The 12,857-nt window shown below is 33.9% G+C and overlaps 1 long non-coding RNA gene across 1 annotated transcript in view; it reads left to right on the top strand.

Moving 5' to 3' along the window:
• The window catches only part of LOC140439431 (uncharacterized), an 85,681-nt gene that overhangs the window by 27,107 nt on the left and 45,717 nt on the right, over window positions 1-12,857 (top strand). Inside the window, exon 3 of the long non-coding RNA XR_011950623.1 lies at window positions 1,774-1,923. This is a non-coding gene — a long non-coding RNA (uncharacterized lncRNA). The remainder of the gene's footprint in view (window positions 1-1,773; window positions 1,924-12,857) is intronic.

Genomic DNA, 12,857 nt, shown 5'->3' with positions numbered 1-12,857 from the left:
CTTCAATCTCCTGAAGTAGGTTTGATTAAACTGTTTAAACTATTTTGGGTTCCCTACTTAATATTATTTTTACATAACATAATAAGAACTTTAAATTTACATTTTATATGAACTATGTTACAATTACTAACGTCTACGCTGATACCGTTAGAAAAAGACGTAAATCAATATAAACGTTATGTAAATATGGACTAGTTTACCTAACTAATAAGTCACTTACTGATCATAAGTTATTAATATCTAAAAACGAGTTCTGTTGATAACAGTAAAACTTTTAGATTATCAGTATAATTCAAAAAATCACGGGAGACTATATTATTACAGGATATTATAATTATTGTTTTAATACGTATAATTATTTAATATATGAAACTATACATTTCTCATCTAGAGGTGCATTTCTGTAAAGTAATTTTCCAATTAATATCACACATTTCTGCACCTTACATTGTAGTGTAACGAGAATATCATAGATTTTTTTCTTAGATTCTTTTTAAATGTATGTGTTCCAATAAATTAAAATTAATTAAATCAAATCTTACCGCACTTATGAGTTTATTTATTCGATTCGTTACGTTTATTTTATTGTTACTCTACTTATTGTTACATATGACCTATTTTACTCTTACGCACATCAAAAATGTCTAAGGAATACCATTATAATTCTACTTATTTCAATAAAAACGTAAAAATAAAAAGGAAAAACACTTTTTTTTTAATAATAACATTCGATTTGAAAACTTGGTCTCTACAAATCAAGATAGGCCATGTACATTAATCTGTCAATTACACTGTTTTATTAAGGCAAAAGCGAGAGCGCCTTAAATTCGTATGATTAAGTGCTTCAAATTATAAAGAAATAGTGCTTCAAAATTTGAAGAGTGTGTATTTACTTTAAAATTTTAATAAAACGAGATTACCAAACGCATAGATTGTCATGGGGCGTCGGTGTTTAACACATTTTCAAATGGTAAGTACTGTGAATATGATTCAGGCTGGTCTTTCACAAGCTGTTGTTACACGTCATTTTGACGTGTATCAGATTTCGCGATTGTGGCGTCGATATGAACAGTTTGGTGAAGTCGCTGAAAGATATGGGGGTCGTCAACGTGAAACTACTACTCGACACGATCGGTATGTGGTAGGATTATCTCTTTGAAATGTGCATATAACTGCACGTGGACTCTATGGGGCCTTAAAAAATACCCACAACATTACTGTATGTGACCAAACTTTGAGGAAAAGATTACATGAATCTGATCTGCACACCAGACGTCCATTGAGTGTTCTTATGTTACGTCATGGAAATCGTGAACTTAAATTGAGGTGGGCACAAGAATATGCGCAGTGGAGCTTACAAGACTGGAGTTCTATGTTATTTACAGATTGTTATGAAGGTACCCTTAGTTGAAGCTGGCTGAACTGTAACTATTATAAAGACGAAAGGAAACTACGTCCCTGTAGCTGGCTGTATACCATGTATCACAAAAATTTATTTAAAAATCCTTTATAAATTTTAATTTAACAACATTTAACGGGTTTTTACCCAAGTGTTTAGTGGTTCAAAACATGTACATCCAGATAACACTAATGATGAAATAGTAATTCCGAAAACGTTATGTGATGTAGCCCGTTAGAATGTTTGTCTTCCTTAGACATTTGTCTAAACTTTGTCTTCCTTAGACATTTTTGATGTTTTTATATTCTTTTTCTAATGACAGATTTTGAATATTATCAGTTGTTACTATAAATTATTCTGATTTATTTGTATAGTCCTTGAAAATGAAAAACTGGAAGGACCTATGAAGAGATCAAAACGAGTAAAAGAAAATTGCAACAAAAGCCAATTAATACAGCAAACTGACAATACACAAGAAGAAAGGGGATAAGCGAAACGAAGAACTTTAAGTTACATTCGACCAAGTAAGTGGACCAAAATACATATTTCGGTATGCAGTTTTTTTTGTTTTTTTTTGTTTCTGATGTTATTATAAAATCACAGATAAGTGTCGTTTTTACATTCCTTTTCTAACCACCACATTGGTTACTACATGATTATTTTCTTCTGTATCAGAAAATTCTTCATGCAGGTTACCTAAGCGGAGAACCGATTTCCTGTGATCCTCTTGAGGTAATGATTTTAATCCACATCTATGTCATTTTTATGTTTTTTAAAACATCATGTACTACAAAACAAAGATGTATTAAAGATGTCAGTAGTATTTGTACAATTTATATGTTTCTGTAAAATTTTCTCTGTCCAAATATCTCTTTTCTTGCTAGTTTAGCTTTTCTTTAATGCAATTGTTTTTTTATTTTTATATTTCTTTTTCCTTCTTCTGTTCCTGTTTCAATTTTCTTTTGAAATTCATCTTGAAAGCCATTTGATATTGCCCCATGGAACTAAAGGTAAACGTTAGTTCTTTACAGTGTAAGACTGTAAAAATATTAATATTTAGGTGTGGTGCTAAATATTTACTTCAAATAAGTTGATTCTTTTTATAAAGTAACTCATAAACCAAAAAGATATTTATGAATTGTTCAACTTCCTCTATTTTTACATCTGATGTCATATTTCTTATAGTAAATTTAAAAATCATTGATAGCAATTTTATAGCAAAGGTCTATCAAATTTTTTGTAAGAATTGCCAGATGCTTTTTTATTTGTTTTCTTGGTTTTCTACTATTTTGCTGAATAGTCGAAGGGCAAATTTTGGCATTAGTTTCAATTCGCGTACTTGATGGTTTATAATCAATCGTCCTCCTTATCACAAGGATCCTGCTCATTTTCATGGCCTTGTATATTGGAAAAGAAACCGAAAGAATGTTAAATACATAATAAACAATAACTTTAACAAAATAAAAATGCACGATGGCACGGCAAATAGTTACCGATAATAGTAAGTTATTCAATATGTTTAAAAGGGTAATTTTAAGAGGTAAGATAGGTAAGATTTAAATGCAGTACAAAAAAGAGTACAATAAAGTAAAAACATTTATTTTTGGCACTAATAAAAAATAACGTACTTTTGTTACTTAAATGTCAACACAAGCTGTGTTTTCACAATTGAATTAGAAAAAACTTATTATTATTTAAAAAAACCCTTTCGATTTCTAACCTCAAAAATTTACTCGTCAAAATTTAAATTAGATACTTCCAGCAATTGACAAAATAAATAATGAATATATCACTTTGTTATTAACTTACCTGGATCTTCTATTTTGGTATCATTATCTAGGCCTTTCATTCCTGGTGGAATGTTTACCGTCTTTACTAAGAGCTCTTTGATTCGGTTATCGCGGGAATCATTTCGCATTATTTTGGTGTATTGTCAAAGTTTGTTGAGCATTGTCTTATTTCGATCTGTACATAGGTTTTTCCAGTTTCTCCCTTTCAGGATTTTGATGTCTCTCATGACCTTGTCCCCCCATCTCTCTTTAGGTCTTCCCCTCAGTCTTTTAATTTCTGGCTTCCATCTGGGTTCTTAATCAGTAGGTTGTTTTCCTTCTTTCTATGTGTGCTTGCCATCTTAGTCTCTGCGCTTTTATAATACCTATATCTTTTTTTCTCCCTTCATTACGTCTCATAAAGGTTCATTATTTTTTTCATGGTTCATTCGTCTTCTCATTTCTCCATTTTTCGTTCTTATCGGGTCTATAATTTTTCTTGGGATTTTCCTCACAAATATTCCTAATATTTCATTACCTTTATCCGTGAGGCATATTGTCTCAGATGCATATGTAACTACTGATCTAATTGCAACTGCAATCATTCTTATCAGGCCTATTATTTTTTTTTGGGATTTTCCTCACAAATATTTTTAATATTTCATTACCTTTATCCGTGAGGCATATTGTCTCAAATGCATATGTAACTATTGGTCTAATTGCAACTCTATATATTTTCAATTTTGTATTTCTTGATAAGTTTTTGTCCTTCATTAGCCTATGGTATGTCCAGTATGTTTTGTGGCCTGCTAGTATTAGCCCCGTCATCTCTTCACATCTCTTATTTTTATCATTCAAAATTTCCCAAGTATTTAAATTATTGAACTCTTTCAAAAGTGTACCCAATAATATACGGGTATTTTAATTTTGCTTAAAAAACCAGACAGGCCTAACACTCCATAGGCCATTACGCTTTTTCAACTATTCCAAAATATAATAATGCCAGAACCATACTTATACCTTCATCTATAAACTGGTACAAGTAGAGAAATAAAGTTTGGGCTCTCTGTCTCCCTCTCTCTCTCCAATGGCGCTACAGCCCAAATCGAGCCTTGGTCTCTGATTTTGGCATCTGTATTTTATCTGTACTAGGAGATGGTCAGATCCGCAGCATGCTCCTCTTCGGCTCTTCACATCTTGTATGCTTGTTGCGGCCCTTTTTTCTATCAAGGCATAATCAATTTGGTTGGCAGTTGCTCCACCAGGTATATTCCATGCACTGGCAAAGTTAATAAGTAATTCTCCATTTTCATTGGTGTTTTGATTTGAGTAAATATTTACCAATGGTTCCTAAGAAAAACTCTTCCTTGCCTATTTCAGCATTGATATCTCGTAGTAGGACCTTGATGTCATTTCTTGGTGAGCTGTCGTATACTTCCTCTAGCTGTTCGTTTGGATTACTATGTTAATAAAAATATTCATGCATAGCAAACAGTTAACGTTACTTGAAAAGAGAAAAAAGAGTGGATTAAGTAACTCTGGTTCTGAATGCCTCCCATTACATATTTAGGAGTGATTATGGACTTTAGAAATTTAATAAACTCAAAGTTACTCAGAATAACTACATCTAACAATTTACAAAATCGCTTATGTTAAATATGAATATTCTTAAAGTATTATAGAATTATAATTAGTTTAAAACTTTAGAATTGAAACCGATTATGGTGCAATTGAGTATACTTAATACTCACGAACTACTCACTCAACAAATACTCAACATTAAAACCATTATTAAGACCATTGAATGTGCTGAAAAATATTGCAAGATTAGCCATGAGAGCCTACAGAACCAGTACTATCAAAATTTTAGTTTTGTCGAAGTATGCAACTAAAACATCGACAATAAAATATAATAATTAGAAAACTATTATTTAAAATTACGCCTTTTTTGTTTTTAAACTTTTTATTGTGTTACATATTTTCATTTCTTGTTTTTTTTTTCTTAGTTTGCAATCGTGAATCTGTTACACAAGAAGTTTTTTTCTTTTATTAACCAGTTTCTTGTGAGAAATCTTTAATGAAGCGTTTCATATATTTAAATTTAAATAAAATAAAGTTAAGTGAAATATTGAATTGTCTTATTCGCTTGAAAGATTTGCAAGAAGAATGTTTAAGTCCAATTTTATATCTTTGGTGCGCATTTAGAATTGCGACTTAAAAACCCCACAAGAAAAGTCTAACTGGATCAAATCGCTCATGCAGAATGTCTATTGTATTTTAAGCTGTATGACACGTAGCGCGTTGAAATAATATATCTTTGTAATTTATATGATTAAATTCAGGCCAAAAGAAGTTGGTAATTATCGACGTATAGCTCGTGCATTAACGGCGATGGCCTGGTCAATGTCGATCACAAACAGCCATGGACGGATAATACCGCAAGCCCAAAATCTGCAACACAAACTTTTTCGGAATGCATTGAACGTTTTTGGATCTCATCTGCATTGGTATCGTCCCAAATTCGACAATTCTGTTTATTGACTTACCCATTCATCCACAAAGCTGGAGATGATTTTTCGATGAAAATTAGGCTCAGTGCCCAATTGATCCAGAGCCCATTCAGCGAAAACACGCCGTTGTTTATGGTCATTTACTTCCAGCTCCTGGATCAGTCGAATTTTGTATGGGTGCAGGCCCAAGTTACTACGCAAAATTCGCCTAGTTGTGGTCTTTAAAAGGCTGAATTTTTGTGAGCAACGTGAAATCGACTGCTTCGGATTTTCCTTCACATTCTCACGGATAGCGACAATGTTTCTGGCAGATCTTGCGTTTCGTCGAGTTAGATATTGGTTGAATGTAGTGAACTCAAATTTATCCACCAGACTTTGAATAGTCCTCTTGGTAGGACGATAATACCGAAGGTATAATGGGCGAAGCGTGCGTATCATTGCACGGAAACAACACCTCATGTACGCTATATATTATCAACGTTCGAAAATCCCTATTGGAGGATCCTGTAGAATGACGGTCTACTGATTGATAGCTGAAAAGAAAGAACTTTATTTATTTACACTTTTCTATTGTAGTGCTATAGTCCTCTAGTTTATGCTATAAATATCCAAAGAAAAATTTCTGTAAATCAATTTTTCAACTTATTTATTTCTAATATTAAAATATTGTTAGTAAACATTTGGTAAAATAACAATATTTTCTTACTAATAAAATAATTGATCATTGGTAAAAATAATAATAAACAGTAAATAAAAAAGAATTTTATCTTGTTGACTGCTGTTGTGTCAACACTTTTCAGAAACCAATCTTTACCTGATTTAAATAAAGCGAATAGTCATACCTAAGAAGAACTATGTCTATTTGCTATTTATAATATTAGGCATTGCGACACTACTGAACTTTTGACTATTATTATATTGTATAACATCATAGAAAGTGGACGTTTCTTAAAATATCCAATAAATCTTTACACTTTTGTTACACATTACGTCTTTCAACGAAATTGAAAGTTACAATCCCCCATAAAAATAGGGTTGGGTTGGGTTGAGTTAAACCATAAAAATCTAACAAGCGTTACGCAAAGTGGGCTAAACACTTCGCAGATATTTCCTCAACTTTTGTTCATCCTTTCCCTTTTATTACTTATTTAAATGGACCATGTCAAATGATACGTTTTAAAAGCTCAAACAGATCCACAGCGGAAACGTTGAAAGTAAAACCCTACATTGTGGGATGCCAATTCAAAAAGTACCGTTAGACAAATACTACTGGTATTTCCTACTCAAATGGTATTTGGTATTTTGTTTGGTATACTGAAAAAACTATTTTTCATCTTTAATTTCTTGTATATTATTTAAATTAGTGAAAATACAGAATTGTTAAAGATCTGTTAAAGAGCTAGTATATGCGAAATAAAAACACACAACAAAATTATTTAAGGAAAATTATGCCAAAACAGTAAAATTAGTATAAAATAAAACCCTAACAATACGAATAAACCCAGTCAAAGAAAAAGGAAAAACAATGAGGCATAAAAAAAGTGTTTATTCAAGTAGAGACGATAATCATAGCGAAACTCAATTCAAGACTGGTCTCTTACTAGAATGTTTACATCTTCAGTAGTATTTTAAATATACACTAAATATAAGGAAAATAAAATGCGTAATAATGGGAATACCAGTGAGAAATGAATATACACAGTATACACTTTGTAGATGATCAAGTAATTATTGCAGAAGACCCTGAAGAACGTAATTAGAGGGCTACAAGACACAAGTTTAGCAGACTTTCAGATTTACTGCAAACACAAAATACCTCACTACAACAGAAGTGGAAATAGAAAACTTACAGGTAAATAATAACATAATAATAAAAATAAACATACCAATGATAAAATTACCTCGAATCTACTACTACTATTACTACTTGTCGGTTTATAACGTTCTCCGCCGTTTTCCGACTTCCAATCGCCACTTAGTCCGGTTGTTCCATAGGTCTTCTTATATGGCCCTCTCTCTCAGTTCGTTATTTATTCCTTCGCTCCAACTTTTTCTCGGGCTACCTCGTTTTCTCTTTCCTTCTGGTTGCCATTTTAATATTTATTTTGGTATTCGTTGTTCATCCATTCTTTGTATATGTCCGAACCAGATAAGTTGTTTTGTTGTTAGGTCATCTGTGATTGTTCGTTTGATTCCCATTATTTCTCTAATGCGTTCGTTGGTAATCCTTTCTCTTCTAGATCTTCCTACAGCTCTTCTCCAAAAATCCATTTCCGTCGTTTTTAGCGTTGCCAGTGTTCTTTCTTTCAGTGGCCATACCTCACAGCTGTACAAAGTGATACTTTTTACTATAGTCTCATATATCCTCTACTTATTTTCTTTGCTGATGGATTGGTCCCATAAAATGCCGTTTAACATTGTGATGGCTTTTCTCCCTGACGTATTTCTCTCTCTTATGGCTTTGTCTAATGTTCCATCTTGTGAAATAGTGATACCTAGATATTTGTAGTCACAGCAGTGCTTTATCGTGGTGTTATCGTCTAATATGAGATCTTTTTGTTCTACTCCAATGCACAGGTATTTGGTTTTCTTTTTATTTACTTCTAGACCCCATATATCATACTCTTCAATTAATTTTCGTGCCATATAGTTTAAATCGTCATAATCTTGAGCCATTATTATTTGATCGTCTGCAAAGTTGAGCATATATACCATAGTATTGGTGAGCGGTATCCCCATTCTCCTGCATTTTTGTTTCCATCTTTTTAAAGCACTTTCGAGGTATATTTTAAATAAAGTGGGGGACAGACAATATCCTTGCTTTAATTCTTTTGATGTTATAAATCCTGTTGTTATTTGTGTCCCTGCTTTTATTTTTGTTATTGGTTGGTTGTATAGCACTTTAACGGCTTTTATTAATTCTATATTTTCGTGCTTTCCATTGATTGCCACAGCTTCTTCAGTGGAACGCTGTCGTAGGCTTTCCGTAGGTCGACGAACAACATATGAATCTCTTGATTCCGTGCCATCTTTTTTTCTATTATCTGGATTAAGGAGAAAATGTGGTCAATAGTGGATCGACCCGTACGAAATCCTGCTTGTTCTTCTGCTTCATAATCTAAGTATTCTCTTTCGATTCGGTTTTTTAAAACCTTTCCATATATTCGACTCATAGATCTGGTTACAGCTATTCCTCGGTAATTTTCACAATTATTTTTATCAATCTTTTTATGTATAGTACTGAGGTATGATATCTTCCATTCCGTAGGGATTTCGCTTGTGTTTATGCATTCTTGAAATAGTTGTCGAAGACATTCGTACAATTTGTTCGTTCCTTACTTAAACAATTCTCCGAGTATATCCCCTGGTCCGGGTGCTTTGTTTCTCTTCAGCTGTTTACACATATTTTTAATTTCCTCTGTTGTTAATCTTATTGGCGAGTCGACTATTGAAATTCTATCTTGGTTTTGATTTCTATGTTCTTGAAATTATACTCTATTCTCTACCAAAAGTCCTTTGAAATAATCTTCCCAGTCTTCCGGTTTTATGCTCTGTATTCCTTCTTTATTCTTTTCTTTTCTCAATTTTTTTATCAGTTTCCAACTTTCTGTACTACTGGTACCTCGAATCTGAAAGTACAAAAAAAACCGTCAACAGAAGGAGGTATTAAACAAGGAACAAGGAAAAACAAGAACAATTGAACCACATATGGAGAGATAGACACTCAGCACTCAGCACTCCGCATAACACAGACTGGGCGGGGAAGTCCTCAACCCCGACACGGCGCGTCCCATATGACTGATAGGGGACGTCCTGTATATTATACAGGATAGGTGCGAATAAGGTTCGCCAAATAAGCACCCGCGGATCAACTGAGGACATGGTATAGGGCAGCAGCTATGCCATTACTAACTCCAAGGCTAGAGAAAAATGACTTCTTAATAGGCTTGGAATCAGAGACTTATAGGCGACAATCAGATATTGGTTTAATCGGTTGTAATACTGCGGTGTGTAAGGCAAAGAGAAACCAATACACTAAATATTCTCAAGATATTATGACTATGGCAAGTTATGGAAAATAAAGGGCCCCTAGTCCGTGGCAGACCTTAAATGGTCAAGGGGTGCTAAGAATTTCCACGTTAAATGCTAGGAACCACACGAAAGTGGAAAATAAAAATAACACATTGACAACAGGAACCTGGAATGCAAAATCTCTTTTTATGCCAGGAAAATCTCATAACATCGTGAGAGAAATGAAAAGAATAGGAGTCAACATTCTCGGAGTCAGCGAAGTTAGGTGGCCTGGATCTGGACAGACAAGCATCGATAACCATGTAATATACTCTGCTGGTAATGACGATCCTTATCATTATAAAGGAGTGGCATTTATTATTGACGAGAAAAGCAGTAAATGTGTAAAGAACTTTATACGTATATCTGATAGAGTAGCGATTCTAGAAATTAATACCACTCCTTGAAATATTAATTTTGGTTTGGGCCAAAGAAATGATAGAGGAGAAATACTGGTTTAATTTTGCCAAGAAGAAAATCTAATGATCGCAAACATCTGGTTTAAACTACGAAAACGTTATATACATGGGAAGCACCTGTAGATAATCAAAACCACATAATAAGAAACCAGATTGATTATATATTAATTGGCAAGTGTTATAGAAATGGAATCAGAGCAGTTAAGACATATCCCGGGGCGAACATCGGTTCCGACCACAATCTTGTTATCAATAATATCTCAAATGCCGACATTAATATTCGTATCTACAACAAACAGATAGAACCCGTATAAAAATTCCATTATCTTGGTTGCTGGATAACAAACGATCTTGACTAACATCGTCAAACTTGTCGACTAACATCTTGACAAACGATCGTTGGATATCCGATACCAATTTGTAAAAACATTCATTTATTTCATATTACTATACGGAGTGGAAACATGGTCTCTCGGAATCACAAGTATGAAACGTGTAGAAGCCTTTAAGCCGTTTTTCGAAGGATGCTGAAGATCTCTTGGACAGAGCACGTGACCAACAACGAGGTTCTGAGAGAAGAATGGGGACTGAGAGAGAACTCCTAAATATTGTAAAAACCAGAAAAACGGGTTATCTAGGACGTATTTACAGAGGAGAAAAGTACAACTTCCTACGACTTATAATGGAAGGGAAAGTGAAAGGAAGAAGAGGTCCAGGAAGAATAATTTGCTCCTGGCTGAAAAATGTAAGAGACTAGGCAGGCATGGACACACATTCGATACTAAGAACAGCTCAAGATAGAGAGCAATTTGCTGTAGTTATAGCCAACCTTCAGTAATTTAGAGGGCACCTTAAGAAGAAGATTACCAAATACTGTGCAAAACTGCATAATACAAAAACGGTGATTACATGAACCCATTAGAAATGGAATGCCTTCGAAGATGCTGCCAAGTAACAAGAATGGTAAAAAAAAATAGAAAAATTAAGACAGAGAACATCGCTAGAAACATTGGATAATAGCGGCAGCAGATTTATGAAAAAAATAAAAAAAAACAATAATAATAGTGCTTTACGAGTAAAAGGACGAGAAAATCCAGGAGACAAGACGTGAATAAAGTCATGAATGAGAAGGTAAGCTAGGATGACACATGTAATGATGAAGATAAATGGAAAAGTAGGGCGAGAAATGTAGTGAAAATTGTAGTCTTCTTTTTCTTCTTAGCCTTTTTTGCCATAGCAAAATTTATTTCAGCTACCTTCCTCTTAGCCGATTTTATTTGTAAGGTTTCCAATGTTGTATTTTAGCGTTTTAACGTTGATCTTTTTATCTTGCAGTATAGCCTGCGAAGCTCCATTTATGTTTGGCAATTTTTGTTGTGATATCCTCGATCCTTCTTTTTGATCGTACTCAGTCGTTCCCCTTGTTATCTGACATTCGTATACCTAATATTGCTCTTTCCATTGCCGTTTCTGTTGTCGCTAGTTTATTTATATTTTCCTTCGTTTGAACACTGTTCTTCTCATCTTGCTTTTACCTTGGTTCTTTTTGCTAAGTTTCGGACTGACCTAGGTAGACATATACATAGAATGGGCATCTCACTGCAATTTAAAGGTATACGTCTGGGGTCGTCCGTGTTTGTCATTGTTTTTGTTTTTGTCACTTCATTTTTAGGCCGATGACTAAACTGTAAAAGCGAAAACTGTAGTATCCTTATATATGAGCCCTAACAACTAAATGTTCAGACAAACGAAAATTTATTGAAAACGCTCATCTTCACGATCTTTCTTCTTGAACCAAAGAACGAGATCAATAATACAATAAACTCCATCATTAATAACAAAATATTGAAATGGCTCGGTCTCTATAAACTTTGAATTGCAGCGTTGGCGGTAAAATAAATTAAAATGTTGCATAACATCGTGACAACTAAATGTTGGGACAATTTAAAAAATTACTATTTTAATATGGGCTTACATCGTCACGCGACTTTACAGCCGCGGCAATCCTGTCTGGCATTGTTCGTACTTACACAAGTCAGGGTCGAAACTATCCCATAATTCATCTAATTTACTCTTCAAATCGGTAACGGTTCTCTGGGGATCATTACGAATTTTCTGTTTTATCTTATGCCACGATGTCTCAATAACATTAAGCTTTGGACTGTTCGAAAGCCATGAGAGGATTTTAATGTTATTGTCAAACTTTAGGCAACCGCTTCAATTGGGCAAGATCGAACATTTAATGGACCGTTGATAACCGGTTCAGAGTGATATTCAGTGACGAATCGAAATTTGATGTTTGCGTGGGAGACTTTCGAAAACGGGTAATAAGAATTAAAAATAAAGCATTCCATAAGGATTGCCTCAAAAGAACAATGAAGTTTCCCAAAAGAAATATGATTTGGGGCTGCATGTCATCAGCGGGTCTAGGAAGATATGAGGAGCTGCAAGGCACAATTACGGCAGCAAACTATCCAGAAGTTTTGAAAAATAGTCTTTTACTAAGTGCTCACGATCTCTACCCGGATTAAATTTTATATTCCAGCAGGACGGTGCTGCATGTCATACAGCTAAAACAACTAAAACATGGTTTCGAGACAATAACATTAAAGTGCTCTCAGGGCCTTCGAACAGTCCAGATCTTAACTTTATTAAGACATTGTGTCGTGGCATAAGATGAAACATAGTT

This window comes from Diabrotica undecimpunctata, chromosome 4, assembly GCF_040954645.1.
Source record: "Diabrotica undecimpunctata isolate CICGRU chromosome 4, icDiaUnde3, whole genome shotgun sequence".
Lineage (NCBI taxonomy): Eukaryota > Metazoa > Arthropoda > Insecta > Coleoptera > Chrysomelidae > Diabrotica > Diabrotica undecimpunctata.
Note: the sequence above shows the minus strand (reverse complement) of the source record. Positions and strands in the feature narration are given on the sequence as shown.